Consider the following 18,377-nt stretch of genomic DNA (forward strand, 5'->3'; position numbering starts at 1 on the left):
GATGGAGATCTCAGAGCCGCTGGGAGCAGTGCTTTAGTTTACCTTTGTATTATGGAGCCACACCTCCTGAGAATACCCTTCCAAGACTGAGAAGTAGCTTATAGTGCTTTCTGTGTCTAGCCGTTTAAATAACCTTATTTCCACAACCTGTTCATAAACGTGTTTCCTTTAATGGACAATTGGCCATTCTGGTCACCTTGCTTTCAGAGATTTTTGCTTTGTCAATATGTCACATAAGAAATGAGTGCAGGGCTCTCTGTGGCATCAACGAGTTCAGAATAAATCTATTCGATTCTCCATCCTGGTAACGCCACATGCCAGAACTACGAGATCAAACTGGCATAGTGGTGTCCATACTGGTGGCCATCATCCCAGCAGATAATATCAAGTTTAGGCTAATTAACTCTGGATAAAGCACACGTCCAGTAACACGTGGTCTTAGACCTGAGAGACTTGGGAAAGGACTTTGCATTTATTCTAATTAAGTTTTTTACTACTGTAGATAGGACCAGTCTTTCAAGCTAATTCTAATCTTTTGGGTCAGAAGCTATAAACCTTCTTGTTAGCTAGAGGAGTGAGTCAAGGTAGGGTTGTTTACCTTGAATTCCAAACGTTGGGCAAGACAATGGGAATGAGATTCTGTATTATAAAACCAAAAGGAACAAACAAACAAAGATCCTCTTGCTTGAAATACTGCTTCAGCAACTTAACTAAAAAAAAAACTTTGAAAAATAATGCTCACATTTAATTCATTGGAAGCTATTCAATTAACATTTAATTTCTGTAGACTTTACCTAAGATCAGAATCATATTTTCTTTGAATTCTTTTGCTGTTACCAAGTGATATGCTTCCCACGTGGCGCTAATGGTAAAGAACCTGCCTGCCAATGCAGGAGACGTAAGAGACTCATGTTTGATCCCTAGTTCAGGAAGATCCCCTGGAGAACGACAACCCTCTCCAGTATTCTTGCCTGGAGAATCCCATGGACAGAGGAGCCGGGCGGGCTACAGTCCATGGGGTTGTAAGGAGTCAGATACACTTGAAGCGACTTAGCACACAAGTGATACGCTAGGTTTCACAAAAATATATTCTTATGGGAAGCAGGTCATCACACTCAGAAACTGCTCTAGTTCAGCACGAACTAGAATGGACTCATTTATACATTTACAGTGTGTGTAAGCTGTGTCCCAAACTATTGATTGCTGTGGAGGTATATTTTCCCTTTAGAAGGAGCTCTGTCACTTGCTAAATGCTTCCAGCGAAGCCGGAATTACTTGGAGTTCCCCCTCCTATTTCTGCCCTGGAATGAGAAAGATTTCCGGAGGCCCAGGGCGGGCTCTGGGGCCCTGCATGGTGTTGCATCATCCTTCCCCCACCCCCACGGTCCCTCTAAGCCGCCCTCGAGCGCAGTCACGTGACCCAGCTGCAGAGATGGCTGCCCAGGCCCCTGGCCTCAGGGCAGCGGGTGGTGGGAAATAGGTCACTGGCCTCTTCACAGATAGGAGAGTTCCCTGCTGCAGTTTCTCAAGATCAAAGAGAAAAGCCCCATCGGAGTGATGCTCAGAGGCTGTTTATCCCAGTGGTGTCTACTGGAGCCTCTAGGAGATTAAATCTAAATCAAGAAAAAATAAAGTGGAAAGAATGATTTGAGTCTCATGAGTGTTCATAGCTTTTTCACACACTGATGTTTTCTCTGAACATTAAACATGGGTTAGAGCAAGTACTTTACATCTCTTGTCATTAGCTGAATCAGTCTGTGCTCCATGGGAGGCAAGATCACGACGTCCTTATTTACTGGCGTCCCCTGGGATGTTCGGGTAGATGGTCAACAGCAGATTCAAGAGGCGTGCGTGGGTGTTCAAGTTCCTAGGTTTATTCTACATGTTACTGATCTAGAGGATGGGTCACACACAGTTTGCCTCTGAACAAACCCAGGGAGATAGTGAAGGACAGGGAAGCCTGGTGTGCCGCAGTCCCTGGGGTCGCCAAGAGTTGGACGTGACTCAGCGACTGAACAACAGCAAAGCACACCGTTTATAAAAGTAGAAACATATGATCCTCTTTGTTGCAAATTCTATTTAGCCAACCATTTCTCACAGAATACTTCTGTGATTTTTGTACTCTTGTATGTGTAGCCCAACCATGGTTGCAACTGACAGACTGACAAATGAGTGTGGCCAAACGCGAACGGTGGTTGATACTCTCAGTTACTTAACTGGTGGGAAGGCAGTGGTACAGTGGAGACATACTAAAAGTTCTCTCATCTGTCAGGGCGGTGACGTGAGAGCAGCCTCTCTTCCGGGTCAGGTGACAGCTGCTGAACACTGTAAAGATATTTCCACGATTTTCTATGCTGCTCACAATGTGACAGTTATGTTCAGGAAACACTTTTTACGTTTAATCTGGTTTACTAACATTTCCTCCATCACTTTCTTAGCATTAGACAATCAACACAGCAGTAAATCAAACTGTGACTTACGTTAATTACCTATTTCTGTCACGTGAACATGGCCTTCTTGGCCAAACTTGCACCACCAGCGTGATACCACCAAATGCATCACTAAATGCAATGCCCCACCCATATCTGGATGGTGGAAATACCATCCAAATGGTATGTTTCCACCACCCAAATGTGCTCCATATAAACAACCTCAATGAGAACACAGATAATAGTAAAGTTTAGTAAAATAAGGAGTAATGCACTTTAAATATTTATTACCTTGGTTTCTTATAATTTGACTGTAAATTTGTTTAATTTAATTTTTAATTCTATCTGCTTAGACAACTAGTTTTCAAAAACATTTTTAAATTTGACAATGAGCTTTCCCAGGTGGTGCAGATTGACCCCACCCACCATGTGAACATCCCTGCTTTCTGATAGCTGTATTTGGGCCCTGAGCATCCAGGGTCAAATAATGTTGGTTATTACTGCCTGTGCCAATATCTGATTTCTCAAATTTCTTAACATATTGATCATACCTTCCTATATTAGGAGGCCACTGAGTACATTGACCAAGTGATAAGGTTCCACTTTCTCTGAAGAAAAAGCAAATGAGAAAAGTGATTAAAAGGATAGTTTCAGAAACAGATGTACAAAGTTTAAATCTTGGGTCTATGACTTCATAAGTGTGCAGAACCAAAGAAATGACCTGAGTTGCTTCCACTGTAAAATGATAATAGTAATAACACTAGGGGGTTATGTGAGCATTAAATTAGATACTGTATATACGAAATGTGCTGGGCACATATTAAGAACTTGAAAATGTTAATTGTTGTAAAATTTGGGGTTAGTCCTCCCAATTATGTGTATGCAGAAATTAAATTTCTGTATCTACAAAGTAGAGTTGATCCTTCTGGTCCTTCCTAAACCTTGTGGATGTCAGCCAATGACTCGGGAGGCCGTGAAAATCCATGGGCCCCATGGATCTGAGCCTTATCTTGTATAGTACCCCCCACCCCCACAGCTTCAGAGTTGAATATTAACCCACACTCTTACTTAAAAGTTACTTCAGTATTAGAAAGTATGAAACATAAAGGGCTTGACAGAAAAGTAAGCATGAAAAAACTTTCCTTGCTAAAGGGATAAGTGAATGAATTGTTTTCTACCAGTGTGTCCCCCATATGCCATCTTTGAAAGATTTGTCTATTTCTCCTGCTTTAAAATAGGAATTACAAGTCTGTGAATGAAATAGCCGGCTATTTCCCAAGCATTGCTTATAATCCTCTTCCCTGTGGGGAAGATTGCAAAGGGTATTTGCAAAATCTGTGAATGAGTAAAATTCATATAAACTGAGTATGTCCTGAGTTTAGTAATCTTGTTTTTTTTTTTGAGAAATACCAACTTTGAAAAAGGAAAGGGTAAATAAATATGGATTTATGTGGGTCCAGTGATAGTTGTTAACTATAGCTGTATGTTTTTCTTGAGTTAATATCATTAAACTGGATATTTTATGGTTATAAGCCAACATGCTAATGATGATAACTAGAATTATAGTATTTTCTTGATTGACTAATATAAGACTGAAATATAATTTACCCCAAGTTCTTGATGCATCAAAGGTTGAAATCAGTAGGACCTTAGAGAAAAAGATTTGTCAGGATGACTAGAATTGGAAAGGAAAAGCCTCACTTTGCAGGTTATGTCATTTCACTTTCTTAGGTGGCTTCCCCACTTTAGGAGAAGTCTTTTATCAATGTGAATAGTGGCTGCAGAAATCACAATTGCCCCCACTCTGATGATAGTTTTTAAGCCATGGTGAACGAGACTCTCACGTAGCCTTTTCTACTGTTGTCCTGTCCTCTGTCTGACCCCCACACACCATGTGACACACCTCCAGCTTCTGCTTAGTCATCTTCTGCTGACTCTTCAACAGTCACGAGTTTTACTTCTCACATGTTGCCTTTCAGTAGAACGAAGCTGGAAGTGTGAGCTTCCCGTGGCCTGAGTTCAGATTCTGCCCCTGTTCATCTCTAGGTGAGCTCCCTGTCTCTCTCCTGTAAAATGAGAACAACACCTCCTGCAGAAGACTGCTGTGGGGATTAGGCGGCCAGGACACAGGAAGTGTCCCAGACCTTGCCCGCAGACACACGGCCTTCAATTTCATGAACTTGTATTCTTCCCTGGTGATGCTGATGTTAAAGAATCTGCCTGCGATGCAGGAGACCTGGGTTCAATTGCTGGGTAGGCAAGATCCCCTGGAAATATCTAAACTGCTCACAGTTTACATAAACACATTTCAGCCTTATTGTCGAAACACCTGTCATGTGCCAATACTGTTGGGGGTGATGAGAATACAGTGGTGAACAAGGTGAAGTCCTCACCATCATCACCCATCATCCATCCCAGTGGCAGAGACACACATGGGTAAACACATGAGTATATAATATGATGACAGATGATACAAGCAGCAAGAATAGAGATACAGCAAGGGGCACTGAGAGAGAAGGCTTCTCTGAAGAGGTGTCATTTGAGCAGAAAACTAGGTGAAAAACAAAGAGGAAGTGATGGCCTGAAGGCAGTCACATGCCCCAACGCACTGAGTCAAGAGCGTCTTAGGTATGTTCAGAGAGATGCAAAGAGGACAGTGCAGCTGGAGGGAAGTAGTCAGGATAGTGACGGGAGGTCAGGCTGCAGAAATGGGCTGAGGTCTTGCCAGGGACTTAGTTTCATAGTCAGGAGGAGAAGGGGGTGACAGGGGATGAGATGGTTGGGTGGCATCACCGCCTCAATGGACATGAGTTTGAGCCAACTCTGGGAGATATGAAGGACAGGGAAGCCTGGCATGCTGCAGTCCATGGGCTTACAAGAGTCGGACACGACTTAGCAACCACAACAACAGAGCTATAGAATTAGTATTGTAGAATGATCTGATATGATTGTATCATGGAAACCAGATCAGAGATGCACAGAGGGCTAAGAACAAAGGGGTAGGATGGGGTGACTTCCCTATTTCAGGGTGGAACTTAGGAAGCTATCAAAGGCAGCAAGGTGGCTTTCTGCTGGTGTGGGCAGTCGCCTGAGGAGGAAACGTAAGCGTCTGCAAAACTGCTCCAATTGTGCCTGCCATCTGGAGAGGCGCTAGTCATCAGTCACTTAGTATCTCTTTTGACTTCTGGGCAAATGGATTGAGAAAAAACCTGCTGGGTGTCTAACATGTTGCTACAGAGATTATGCTTCAGTGACAAAGTATATGAGAAAAAGGAGAAGGGAGTGGTATAGGAGGTCGTCCCCCCAAAAAAAGACTCGTCGTCCCAAAGGTCTTAGCAACATGAATTGGTTCAGATCTTCTTTTAAAACGTCTAGGTACTGATTTTGAAAAGTCATACAGTAATAGAATTAAGATATTCCAGGAAGTCAAAACCTGCACGTTCTAAACAATCTGGCTTTCGGCTCAGTGTCTTAGCTCACATTGCGTCTTTTGCCCCACCTTCCTTGGCATTCCCACAGTTAAGTTCCAGCACTCTCCCAGCTGCAGATTGCGGAGCCCTTTGAAGCCACGTCACAGTTTGCAGCCTCTTACTCCAGGTTGGGTCCTGAGGCCCGGCAAGCATACCTCTGTGATGAGGGCACTTGGTCCTAATTAGGGAGACTCCTGGTCTACCTTGCCTGTCCTCAGAAGCAAAATCTTCTGTTCCACTTTGACCAAATCTATGTCTTTTAAAACTCAAGACAGAATGGAGAACAGTATCTTGCATTGTTCTTTTAATTCTGTGACTTCTTTTCTAAGCAGCCAAGAATAGGGCTTTCTTGGATTTTCTGGGTCTGCTGCTTTCTGAACTTCATCTAATGAGGTTGAGTGGAGGTATTCACTGGAGAATTCAACTGCACGTTGTGCCTAAAGTAATGAACCGCGGGACTGCGTTTTCCCATCATGTCTGAAAACTATAGCACAAGGTGTCGGTTAGCATAAACATGGGTGACATTTCTGTCACATTAATGTTAGTATCTCATGTTACTATTATCAAGACTGCCATTAAAATACCATGTGAGATGAAATATGGTCATCCTCATTCTTTTGGAATGCTCTAATTCCTATATTTTGAGTTTTTTTTAAAGTATTTTAAAACTTTTGTAACTATTGCTGGGGGTCATATTTTGAATTCTCTTTTTCTGATGTGAATACACTAAATACCTTTCTTGCTTGATTAATAACAGGGTAAGTAGTCTTTAGCTCAGTTCAATTATGTAAATATGTTTTTTTTCCTATGGTATCTTCTTCTTGGTGATAATATCTCTTAAATAGATGTTGTTTTTTTTTTTTTCTGATGTACAGTCAGCATTGCATATATGTAATCATAATTTAGGGTTCAGGCTATAGTGAAGAATTTCTCTCATCCATACTTCTGAACCCTGGCTGCACAAGAGTACTGACTAGGGAGCTGGGAAAATATGCCAATAATCCAGCCAGCCCCTAGAGGATCTGTTATAGCTGTTTTGATTAGGAGACAAATTGTTGTTCTATTTTATCACTCCCCAAGAGATGCCAGTAAGCGTCCAGGGTTGAGAACCAGTGATTTATAACTGATGGAATGTCCTGTAAAACTGGGTATGTTTATAAGGTGATTAATTGAAACACATTTAGTTACTTCACATGAAAATCATGTGTTGTGATTAATTTCGTTAGCATATGTAATTCCCAAAACTTTTATGAAATAAAAAGCTTTTAGACAAAAACCAAAGGACAACATAATTTACCATCAATGTGTCTTTAAAAAGTAGATGCTGAAGGGAAGGAAAGAGGGAAGGAGGGATGGAAGGAAAGAAAGAAGACAGATGATCAGAGTAAAAGTAAAAGTACCCTTTATCTATGACATAATAAAAAGTAAAGTTTTAGCCACATTCCTGCATCTGTATTCAGCACTGATACAGTTTTGGCTCTTCTGAATCTAAATGGGAAAACAAAGCATTTGTACATGAAAAATTGCTTGAGAGAGAGTCCCATCACCCTTCAGGATGAGTCTTGAGTATCTCATCTCATTTTATACAAAGCTGTCAACCTACAGTCCCTCACCAAATACCTTTTGTCTCCCTCATGTAGGTATTTCTTTTGGAATAAGAGTATGAATTGGAATAGACTGAATTCCTTAGCATTTTCCTGGGCAATTAATTTGTCTGAATTTTAGACCATTGGGGATATAACTTTTTTGTATTCTTCTAGATCCATTCCTCAAAGAAAACATAAGATTCTCAATGAACTCCATTTTATTGAGATTTCCTTGCCATAAATCATCACAGCAATATCTGACTATAAACTATGACTGAAAATTAAGTTATCTCCTTATCATACCTTTGTCATTAAAATCCCAGAAGATAAATTTTGCTTTGATAGTAATCTGAGTAGTTTTCTTACGTCTTTTTATATGTGATATTAAATATGGTAGAAAGCTTCCTCTGAATGAGTTGAAGACTGTGAGGAAGATGCAAATTCTCAACTCAGGAAATATTCTGAGATGTCTTATGACATATTTCAACTTGCAGCATACCATTATTATTTTTAAAATGCATGTTTTACTTTATTTAAAAATGCATATCCATGTAGACAGGGCACATTTCTATGTTTTATATTTGTCATCTTAAATCAGCCTTCCAAAAAGATTTGAACATTTTTTTTCTATTTGTTACAATGTCTTCATCCATATTCATCCAAGTAAATATTCACTTAGAAATTGCCTATTTCAGAACTCTATATCATGAGGGTAAAAGACTGTACATTAATTTGTACAGCCAAAGTGATTATATTATCAAAATGTTCCATTAAACCCTAGAACATTACTTGCCCAGTGGAACTGTTGAGTATGTGAGCTGTATCTCTATTGTCCAATATGCACACACATGACTTTCAATGACTTAAAACGTGGCTAGTGCACCTAGAAGACTGGATTTTTCATTTTTAGGAATGTTGTGTTAATTTCACTTTTAAAACCATATGTAGCCAGTGGCTACCATATTGGAAAGCACAGTTCCAGGAAAAAGAAAATGGAAAAGTTAGATTTTACTAACAAGTTTTAGTAAAAAGCTGGATTGAAACTCAACATTTAAAATATTAAGATCATGGCATCCAGTCCCATTACTTCATGGCAAACAGAAGGGGACAAAGTGGAAGCAGTGACAGATTTTCTTTTCTTGGGCTCCAAAATCACTGCAGACGGTGACTGCAGCCATGAAATTAAAAGATGCTTCCTCCTTGGAAAGAAAAGTATGACAAATCTAGACAGCATTTTAAAAAGCAGAGACATCATTTTTCCTGCAAAAGTCCATATGGTCATAGCAATGGTTTTTCCAGTAGCCATGTATGGATGTGAGAGGTGGACCATTAAGAAGGCTGAGTGCCAAAGAATTGATGTTTTTGAACTGCGGTGCTGGAGAAGACTCTGGAGAGTCCCTTAGACAGCAAGGAGATCAAACCAGTCAGTCCTAAAGGAAATCCACCCTGAATGTTCATTGGAAGGACAGATGCTGAAGTTGAATTCCATTACTTTGGCCACCTGATGCAAAGAGCCGACTCACTGGAAAAGATCCTGATGCTGGGAAAGACTGAAGGCAAAAGGAAAGGGGGGCGGCAGAGGATGAGACGGTTAGATAGCATCACGGATTCAATGGACATGAATTTGAGCGAACTCTGGAAGATGGTGAAGGAGAGGGGACTCTGGCGTGCTCCCGCGCATGGGGTCCCAAAGAGCTGGACACAACCTAGGGACTGAATAACAGCAACAAGTGTCACTGTTGGCTTTTCCTTAGGCTTCAGGAAACTTTGAAAGTTTTAACTTGCAAAAATTTTGCAAGAATTTAAGCCGGTGAATAAATTGCTTTCAATGGTTGTCTGCCATACCTAAGAATAAGATGTAGTCAGTTGGGTGACAAAACTAGCAAGATCTCAGAGGGAAATAATAGGTTTTGGTCTAAATTCTAAGCATAGTATTCTTACTACAGAGAGCACCTGTGTTTTGCACAGTAAAGCCTTTTGCATAAAATTTCTTCCCAGGTTCCACTGAATCTGTGAGTCTTTTTTCTATTTAATCCATGCCCTTTTGTTTTTTGGCAGTCCTGTCTCCCATCCCCTTGTGAAGAGCCCACATTCTTCTGTCTTCATGCTCTTTTTGTCTTTATCTTTCTAAATAATTTTTCCCACCCTTTCATTGTTGCTGCAGCAAAGTGAGATTAATATTAATAATAATAATGTTAAGATACACAGTCGGGCACCTTGTTATCTGAGCTGCCGAAAGCTCTCCTGTCAATGTGGATATTCCTCCAGATATCTGGTAATTGTTAGTGACATTTTCTATTCCTTTTCACCTCTTTACTAAGCTACTGTCTTGTGCTGGACTTTGAGCAAAATGCCCAGGTGTGACCTCTTCAGACACTGCATAACGGCACGCTCATTTATATTCAGCCCATTTCTGCTCCGGAAGTCAGACAGTGGAAGGGTTCTGTTTTTTGACTTGTCTCTGCCTCTGTGAATTCCAAATCCCACAGTCATTTCTTAAGATCCCTGCTCTTCCTTCTGCTCTAATCTCATCCCATCATCATGACTTTTTGTTTCCTACATTGAACTTATTAAATTCAATTCTCTTTCAGTCAAAATAACATAACCTCATGTTTCCCTTGAGAAGCAGAGCTCTTTTCAAGCACATGCGATTCAACTGTACATTTAACTTGTGATCTCACTGTGTAATATTCTTTTCTTTCCTACTCTCTGAGGCAGTGCTTTCATTTTTTTTTCCCCATTAAATATCTTTTTACCAAGGGCTCTTTTAAAGCTGCTTAATATCTGTATTTATGAAAATAGACAAATTGTACTATCTTTTTCTCACTTGCATTGATCAGTTATGCAAATCAAATTCATTCTGGGATATCTCACGAGGAACATTGATTATCCATGTCTGTCAGGATCACGCAGGTTAACAGATTTGTCTGTCACCGTCTTTCCAGAAATTATATTTCAATAGCTGACACTAGTTAACATTTGAAGATGAATGGACTGTTCATTCTGGAGTCTTAACATTTGGCCCTGTAGATATTGAAGAAGAAAAAGGAATCATGTGTTTCCAAGCAACTTACATAATGTTTTGCCCTCATGTGTCTCAACCAATAGATTACTGGTAGCATTAATCTAGATTCATTGTGGCGTTTCCAACTGTTTTCTTTTTCTCCTTCATGTTAATCCAAGGAGATAAAAAAAAAAGGCCAAACTAATTAAAAATTGAATTGGATGAGAAGAACTTATTCCCTGGCTTGGAAATGTTTAGTTACAACTCTGAGTAAATTTTTACAGATGAAAAATAAATCTTTACAAATAAGTCTCATAAAAGAAATAATAGAATTCTTAAAATACCTTGGTGGAAACTGTCATGCATGTGTGCAGTAACTATAAAACAAACATACTTTTTAATCCAGAAAGTCATCATTTAATTAATTGTTTATTGTAATTTTGGAAAATATCATTGAAAGATGAAGCTATCTCCTCTCTTCTTTCCTCCATCCAAACATAAGCATTATGTTTGATAATTTATCATAAAGAATAATCTCCAAGGCAGCATCTTCTTCCAGAGAAAGCAGAAACGATAATTTTATTATGTTTAAATTGTCTTGGTAGGTTTTCTGTGGCAAAAGATTTTGGCAAAAACATCCTAAATGGAGAAATGTTCTTGAATCAGATGTTATATATAACTGTCAAAAATATTTGTGAGGCATCAAAATAAACATATATGGCTGAACATTCTTTTTGAAAGTCATACCTTTGACACCATGAGAATTCTCTGTGACGTTTCTCCCAGCTCTGGAAAACAAAACAAGGATTCTAAAGAAAAACAACTTGATCTTTGAAAGAGAGAACAAAGAAGATGGAAGAACACAAAATACTTTATGTTCTCTAACAGGATTTCAAGATTTAGTTTTCGATATTCAAGCAGGATTTGAACTTTGCTTTGTTCTCATTTAAAAAAAAAAAGATTGCTAAATATAATGAAAGCACAACTTAATGTATAATGCAAAAGAACTAGTTCTGTGGTATGGGCTGAAGATAAGCTAGGAAAGAGCTGGACCTTGAAGGTTAAAGAAAATGATTTTTGTCTTTCTTGTTGCAAGAATACTTACAACCTGAAAACCTACAAGAAAAAAATATTTCGTACTGCTTGGAGCATGTCTTCAAATGAATTTTTTAAAATGCACAGATCAAGAGTGTACAAAATGCTCTGGCTTTCGGTGAAGTGCAGTGTTGCTGTTTGTGCAGAATGAGATAAAGATGTGTGGGAGGAGTCAGAGGACACTCCAGGTCCCAACCAAGCCAGCAAAGCGGAGGGGAGGAGATGCTGGCCCCAGGGGAGGGCGGCGCATCCTGCCTGCAGCTTGCTGAGCTCCCCTTTCAGGGGCTAAGCGCTCCTCTAGGAGGAAGTCTGTGCTCCTTCAGGGTGTGGGGCTGGGCCTCCAGAGAAAGGCAGACTGGGGCTCGGACGCGTGGATTTGGCAATCAGACACACAGAGACAAAGCCTCTGAACTGGGGGAGGGACTTAATTTGGCCTGAATATCCAAGAAAGAATTCCCCTTATCTTAAGCTTTTTGAGAGGCAATTCTTTTGAGGGGGGAAATATATATATATATATATATATATATATATAAAATAGGACTTCTTCCTGCATGGGTTGATAGACAAAACAGTATTTTTTTTTTTTTTTCTATTAGATGCAATTTTAGCTTCTCATGGCAAACATGTCTAGGGAAAGATACAAAGGAGAAAAACAGCATGGTGAGCATATGAATGCATAAAATCATTTAAATGGTTGTCTTAGGATTCACTTTATAGTAAGATTCTATTATTAGATGAAATTATTGTTAATAGGCATTGACCTGAAAATAGAGATTTGCCTGGTGAGGTGTAAGTCTGAGCAAGTTCTGTTAGTTACAGAAGGCGTGGATGCACATGGCATTTATGATCCAGAGCACAACCATTTTTGTGTCTAACATTTTGAAAAGCGAATGAAATAAAAACTTTGGACTGGATTTCACTAACTACTAGAAACATAATGAAAAGTAAATTTTAAAATTTCAATAGATCTATAGCCTCCAATACTTTGGCCACCTGATGCGAAGAGCTGACTAATTTGAAAAGACCCTGATTCTGGGAAAGATGGAGGGCAGGAGGAGAAGCGGACAACAGAGGATGAGATGGTTGGATGGCATGACCGACTCCATGGACATGGGTTTGGGTGGACTCCGGGAGTAGGTGACGGACAGGGAGGCCTGGCATGCTGTGGTTCATGGGGTCGCAAAGAGCCAGACACGACTGAGCGACTGAACCGAACTGAACTGAACTGATAGCTTGCTTCAGATCAACAGGAAGACTATGTTTTTCTTGGCATAAGTAACACAGGTGAAGAAAAAGTAGCTATTGTTCATTTCACAGACAGTTGTTAATTTGTTTCCAATTTTAGAAACAGACTTTTAAGTGTCACAAAGTCATAAGGAGAGCAGAATTATCCCACCCTGACATGTCCCACCAGCCTCTTTTATCCTGGTTGTTGGTGTTCAGTTGTGTCCAACTCTTTGCGACCCCATGGACTGAAGCACACCAGGCTTCCCTGTCCATCACCATCTCCCAGAATTTGCTCAAACTCATGTCCATTGAGTTGGTGATGCCTTCCAACCATCTTGTCCTCTGTATTCTGGTACCTCAAGATTAAAGAGCTGTTTCCAGCTATTATCATAGATGCTTTATAAATTAAAGTTAGTGTTAAACTGCCAAGTGATCATGGTCCTAGTGTAAAAATCAGATCATGGATATTCCCAAAACACTGGCTATTTGCCCTCTGACATGAAGAATCTGTGTCAATGGAACAAACACATCTACCCTTGAAGACAAACAAATCTGCATAAGTCAACAATTCCTATCCATCTCTTTTTGCCTTTCGTAGGAAAAAAAAATGGATCTATTCTCATAAGATACTAGGTCACTGTGATGAAGCTCACATAGTATTTACATAATAAATAGTAGTGTGAATTCACAACTCTTGAAAGTGACAGTATGTACAATACTGCGCTGATGGTCTTCTTTGACCATCAGATGTTACAAGTAACCTCTTTTCCCAGCAAAATCACCATAGCAATTAATATTTATTTTATCAACATACAACTTTGTTCTGACTCACGTTTTTGCAGTGTCACTGCAAGACACACCGACAGTGGAATCATTACTGCAGGATGTGAAATGACTTCCTGCGGAGGGAAAATTATAGAGCAAAGTCTGACACAAAAGGATGCCACAGATTGTTGCCAAGTCCCCGATGCTCCTTTTAACTGACAAATTTGCTACCAAAGGCAACGTTCCGTAGTAGCAAGGATAACCTGATTTCTGGGATTTCAGAAACACTTGACATTGCTTTCTCCAGCAGTTTTCCTCAGTGATTGGATTAGGGAAGAGGGGGCTGGGAGGGGGACGAATGTGAAATACCCTTCAACCATAGTGTGTCTTTGGCAAAACTGAGTGCCTCACAGAACCCACAGCATGGGAGTCATAGAGGTTATCACATCATTTCATCTCCCTTTCATGACAGAGTATCCTTTGGATTCCTGATCCCTGACTGTCAGCCATATATATATATATATATATATATATATATATATATACTGTGCTGGCTGTAGCTAAAAGAAATTAAACTAAAGCTTTAAAACAAATAAGGGGACTGGAAGGGAAGGTGGCATTAAATATCAGAAAGCCCTTCTCTTGCTCTTTCTCTTTTGCAACAAAGCTGTATCCTTTTAACTTATTTCATGAGATGTCTTTATTAGTATAGCAATCAGGTCTTCGATGTTTTAACATTAAAATGAATGTCACGAATCATATTACAAGAACAAGAAAAGTATTAGAGACTGAAAGGTGAACCCTTGATACTACTACCCTTTGGCCATTTTTATCTTTGTGTTTCCTTGAGGTTAGGTGTTGTCCACTGGGAGATATTATTTTTATCTACCTGTATCCATGGCAGAGCTATTAATTTGAACCATGTGGAAGTTTCAACATTTGACTATTTTTTCCTAAAAGAATAATTATTTTATATGGTTCAACCTGATATTTCTCAGCTTTAGATTTAAAAGTAAAATCTGATTCTTTCTACACATGCAGATGCTCAGTGTGATTATTTGTCCATTCATTTCTTTAAAACATGTTCAGTGAGTGCTCATGGCTCTCCAAAGCATTAAGCTGGGTGCCGGACAGTCAGTGAGCCCAGGTCCAGCCCCAGGCCGATACCTGAGTCTTATAGGCTCAGGATTCGGAGGAGGACTGCTGTTATTCAGTAGCTCAGTTGTGTCCGACTCTTTGGGACCCCATGGACTGCAGCACACCAGGCCTCCCTGTTCGTCACTATCTCCCGGAATTTGCTCAAACTCATGTCCATTGAGTCGGTGATGCCATCCAACCATCTCATCCTCTGTCACCCCCTTCTCCTCCAGCCCTCAATCTTTCCCAGCATCAGGGTCTTTTTCCAATGAGTTGGCTCTCTGCATCAGGTAGCCAAAGTACTAGAGCTTCAGCTTCAGCATCAGACCTTCCAGTGAACACCCAGGACTGATCTCCTTTAGGATGGACTGGTTGGATCTCCTTGATGTCCAAGGGACTCTCAAGAGTCTTCTCCAGAGCCACAGTTGAAAAGCATCATGGTGTGCTCAAGCCCCTGAAGGCTAACTGGCACACACAGGGACAAGGACCCTGGAGAAGACTAGCTGGGGCCAAGACAGGAAACAAGGGCAGGGAGGGTTGTGGTTGAGTTGAAATCACCCCATGATCAGAGAGCCCTGTTGCAGGAGGAAGGAGAAGGAAGAGGTGGGGGACAGGGCAGGTTGCATCTAGCACATAAAGTGAATAAGATACAGGAAGAGCTCAGCTTCTTTGGAGAATGGAAGCCCAAGGCGCAAGACTCGAGGGAGAGAGACCTGGGGAAAAGATGGCGGCAAGCAGGCAGGAGTCAGAGGATGCCAAGGTCTCAGAGGTGGGACCTGGGCTCTGAGTCCCAGCGCAATGTGAGCACAGCAAAGGCTCGAAAGCCGAGAGCAGTGAAACGGGGACCCCACTCCCTGCCCGTCCTGTGGACTCTGTGGGCCAGGACGTGAGCGAGCGACCGGGAGGGGACAACTGAGCCTAAAGCTGGGAGTGGTGATCGGGTTAGGAGGTATTTCAGACATTCCTTGGAAGCATGACTGATGACAGATAGGAACATGAGCCTTTATGCTAATGCAGCAAAAGTTGGAAGAGACTTAGGTGATCGTTTTTTGTCCGACACATTCAGTGATTTTTGGAGAGTTTTATAGCCCACTCAAGTCTCACATCTAAAGAGACAGAATCCATGGACAGAGTCTTCTTCCAGGGGGCTACACAGCAAAAGGGGTCGTTAGATTAAATGGAAAGACATAAATAATGTGCACTTGACTCCAAGCTTGAATTATTTATGAGTCCTTTGTTAATTAATGTGGATCAATTAATTTAAATGTAAATGCAAAACATATTCAAAAAATATTCATGTTTAAATATTATAAAGAAAACCTACCGTTGGCCCAAAAGCAAAAGGCAGCCTTATTCCATAAAATAAGTAAAAGAGAACTTATTGAAGGTGTCTGGCCGTCCTCTGTTATTTCTCCTTCTTTCCTCCTTGTCAGGGCTGACAGCTCCTGCCGGGAGCTCACCTGGAGCAGGGCCTGGAAGAGAGAGGCCGAAGGTCCTCCCCAGCAGGGGTGCTCTGCAGCTCCGCGGCAAGGAATGAAAGGAGGATGGGGTTCTGGCGGGAATGAAAGGAGGATGGGGGTCGGGGGGCGGCCAGCTCCACGCTGAGAGCCAGAAAGTCACTGATCAAGAATCAGTCACTGATCTGGCAGAACCCGCTTTGAATGTACGTTTCTGTACCTTTCTGAGCTGGGAATGCAAGCTAGGAAATGGACTCGAAAGGCCAATCTGAAGCAATTTAAAAAGTAGGGGTGAGTGACTCAATGTTCTGTGCAGCCAAGGGTTTAAGAATTTGGAGGTCTGTCAATAGCAAGAGCGGCGCTAATTGGAAAATAAGATTTCTGCAGATCTTCCAGAGTCAGCAGGCCCTCCCACGCGTCCCAGGCAGCGTGCTGTTTGGACCCATTCAGCATCTCCTGCCAGGGATTCAGGCGAGCCAGGCGTGCTGTGTCTTCTGGGAAAAAGGCGGGGGGCGTTGCTGCACTCCCTTCATCTCTGCGGCAGCGCTTCAGCTTCTTGATCGTCACCTGATCAATGGCAATAAAACCTGTGAAACAGACATTCCCATTTTGCAGGCAAAGAAATCGAGTGTCCCGACCATGAAATGACCTTTCCAGGATCCTACATGCAGTCACAGAGCCTGGCTTTGTGTCAGCTTTCCAAAAGTGAAGTCAAAGTCGCTCAGTCATGTCTGACTCTTTGCGACCCCATAGACTATACCATCCATAGAATTCTCCAGGCCAGAATACTGGAGTGGGTAGCCTTTCCCTTCTCCAGCAGATCTTCCCAGCCCAGGGGTTGAACCCAGGTCTCCCGCATTGCAGGCGGAAGAACACCACAGAGATGGGTATCTTATGCCAGGCTCGGTTTTAAGGACTTTTCTTGCATTAACCATGAAATCCTCACAGCCAATGAGCAGCATGTCGTGAGTAACTTGTTTTTTACCTGGGAAGAAACCGAGGCCCGGAGACACTCAGTAACAAGCATGCTTATGTCACACAGCTGGTGAGTGGCTGAGTAGGAGCTGAAAAGGATTCCCTTTCTTACTGAGAAGTCTCCACTGTGCTTATTAAACCTGCGGGTAATTATCTCAAACTAATACCAAGCGTTCCGGATGCCTCTATCCTCTCATCCCAGTCTGATAGAGATGCTGTAACTGGCTGGTGATCGCCAGGACTCCAGTGGCACTTTGAAGCTCGGCCAGTCTTCACATCTGGTATCAAAAGCATTGAGAATCACCATGGTTTATAAACACTACAGGGCTTCCCTGGTAGCTCAGCTGGTAAAGAATCTGTCTGAAATGCAGGAGATTCCAGTTTGATTCCTGGGTCAGGAAGTTCCCCTGCAGAAGGGACAGGCTACCCACTCCAGTATTCATGGGCTTCCCTGGAGGCTCAGACAGTGAAGAATTTGCCTGCAATGTGAGAGACCTGGGTTCAGTCCCCAAGTTGGGATGATCCCCTGGAAGAGGGCATGGCAACCCACTCCAGTCTTCTTGCCTGAAGAATCCCATGGACAGAGGAGGCTGGCAGTCCACGGGGTCCCAAAGAGTCGGACACGAGTGAGTGACTAAGCACAGCACAGCATACAGACTGGAATGGCTTCCTTGGTGGCTCAGATGGCAAAGAATCTGCCTGCAATGCAGGAGACCGGGGTTTGATCCCTGAGTCTGGAAGACACCCTGGAGAAGGGAATGGCAACCCACTCCAGTATTCTTGCCTAGAGAATCCCATGGACAGAGGAGCCCGGTGGGCTACAGTCCATGGGGTTGCAAAGAGCTGGACATGACTGAGTGACTAAGACACACATAAACACTATACTTTTCGCTCTGCTGACCATATGCTTCAACCAACCACAGACTATCAGAGCTGGAAGAATGTTTAGGGTAGGAGGAGAAATATTAACTTATTTGGTGCAGGTAATTCAAGTCTAAGTGAATCAGTCGAGTGGTTTAAGATAGAGAGTATGTATCCATGATGAGGGCATTTCAGGAGGAAACCCAGGCATTCTGATCTCTAACCCTGCTTCTCTAGAGCCTCTTCCAGCTCTGAACTGCTCTAACCTGTGCTGATTGTAGGACAAAACCAAAAATGAAATCAGGATCATTCAGTAAAACACCATAATCGTACAGAGGAGGAAGGGTACTGAAGTTCCATTATAGTCTAAT

General features: G+C 41.7%; 1 protein-coding gene and 1 long non-coding RNA gene across 3 annotated transcripts in view; one reads left to right on the top strand and one right to left on the bottom strand.

Moving 5' to 3' along the window:
* Positions 1-18,377, top strand: part of NALF1 (NALCN channel auxiliary factor 1) — a 578,493-nt gene that overhangs the window by 504,552 nt on the left and 55,564 nt on the right. The window lies entirely within an intron of this gene.
* On the bottom strand, positions 10,467-17,086 carry LOC139036231 (uncharacterized). The gene is made up of 3 exons (XR_011488937.1): positions 16,038-17,086; positions 11,237-11,277; positions 10,467-11,128 (listed from the first exon to the last, which is right to left on the bottom strand). It is a non-coding gene; the product is annotated as an uncharacterized lncRNA (long non-coding RNA).

This window comes from Odocoileus virginianus, chromosome 8, assembly GCF_023699985.2.
Source record: "Odocoileus virginianus isolate 20LAN1187 ecotype Illinois chromosome 8, Ovbor_1.2, whole genome shotgun sequence".
In the NCBI taxonomy this organism is placed as follows: Eukaryota; Metazoa; Chordata; class Mammalia; order Artiodactyla; family Cervidae; genus Odocoileus; species Odocoileus virginianus.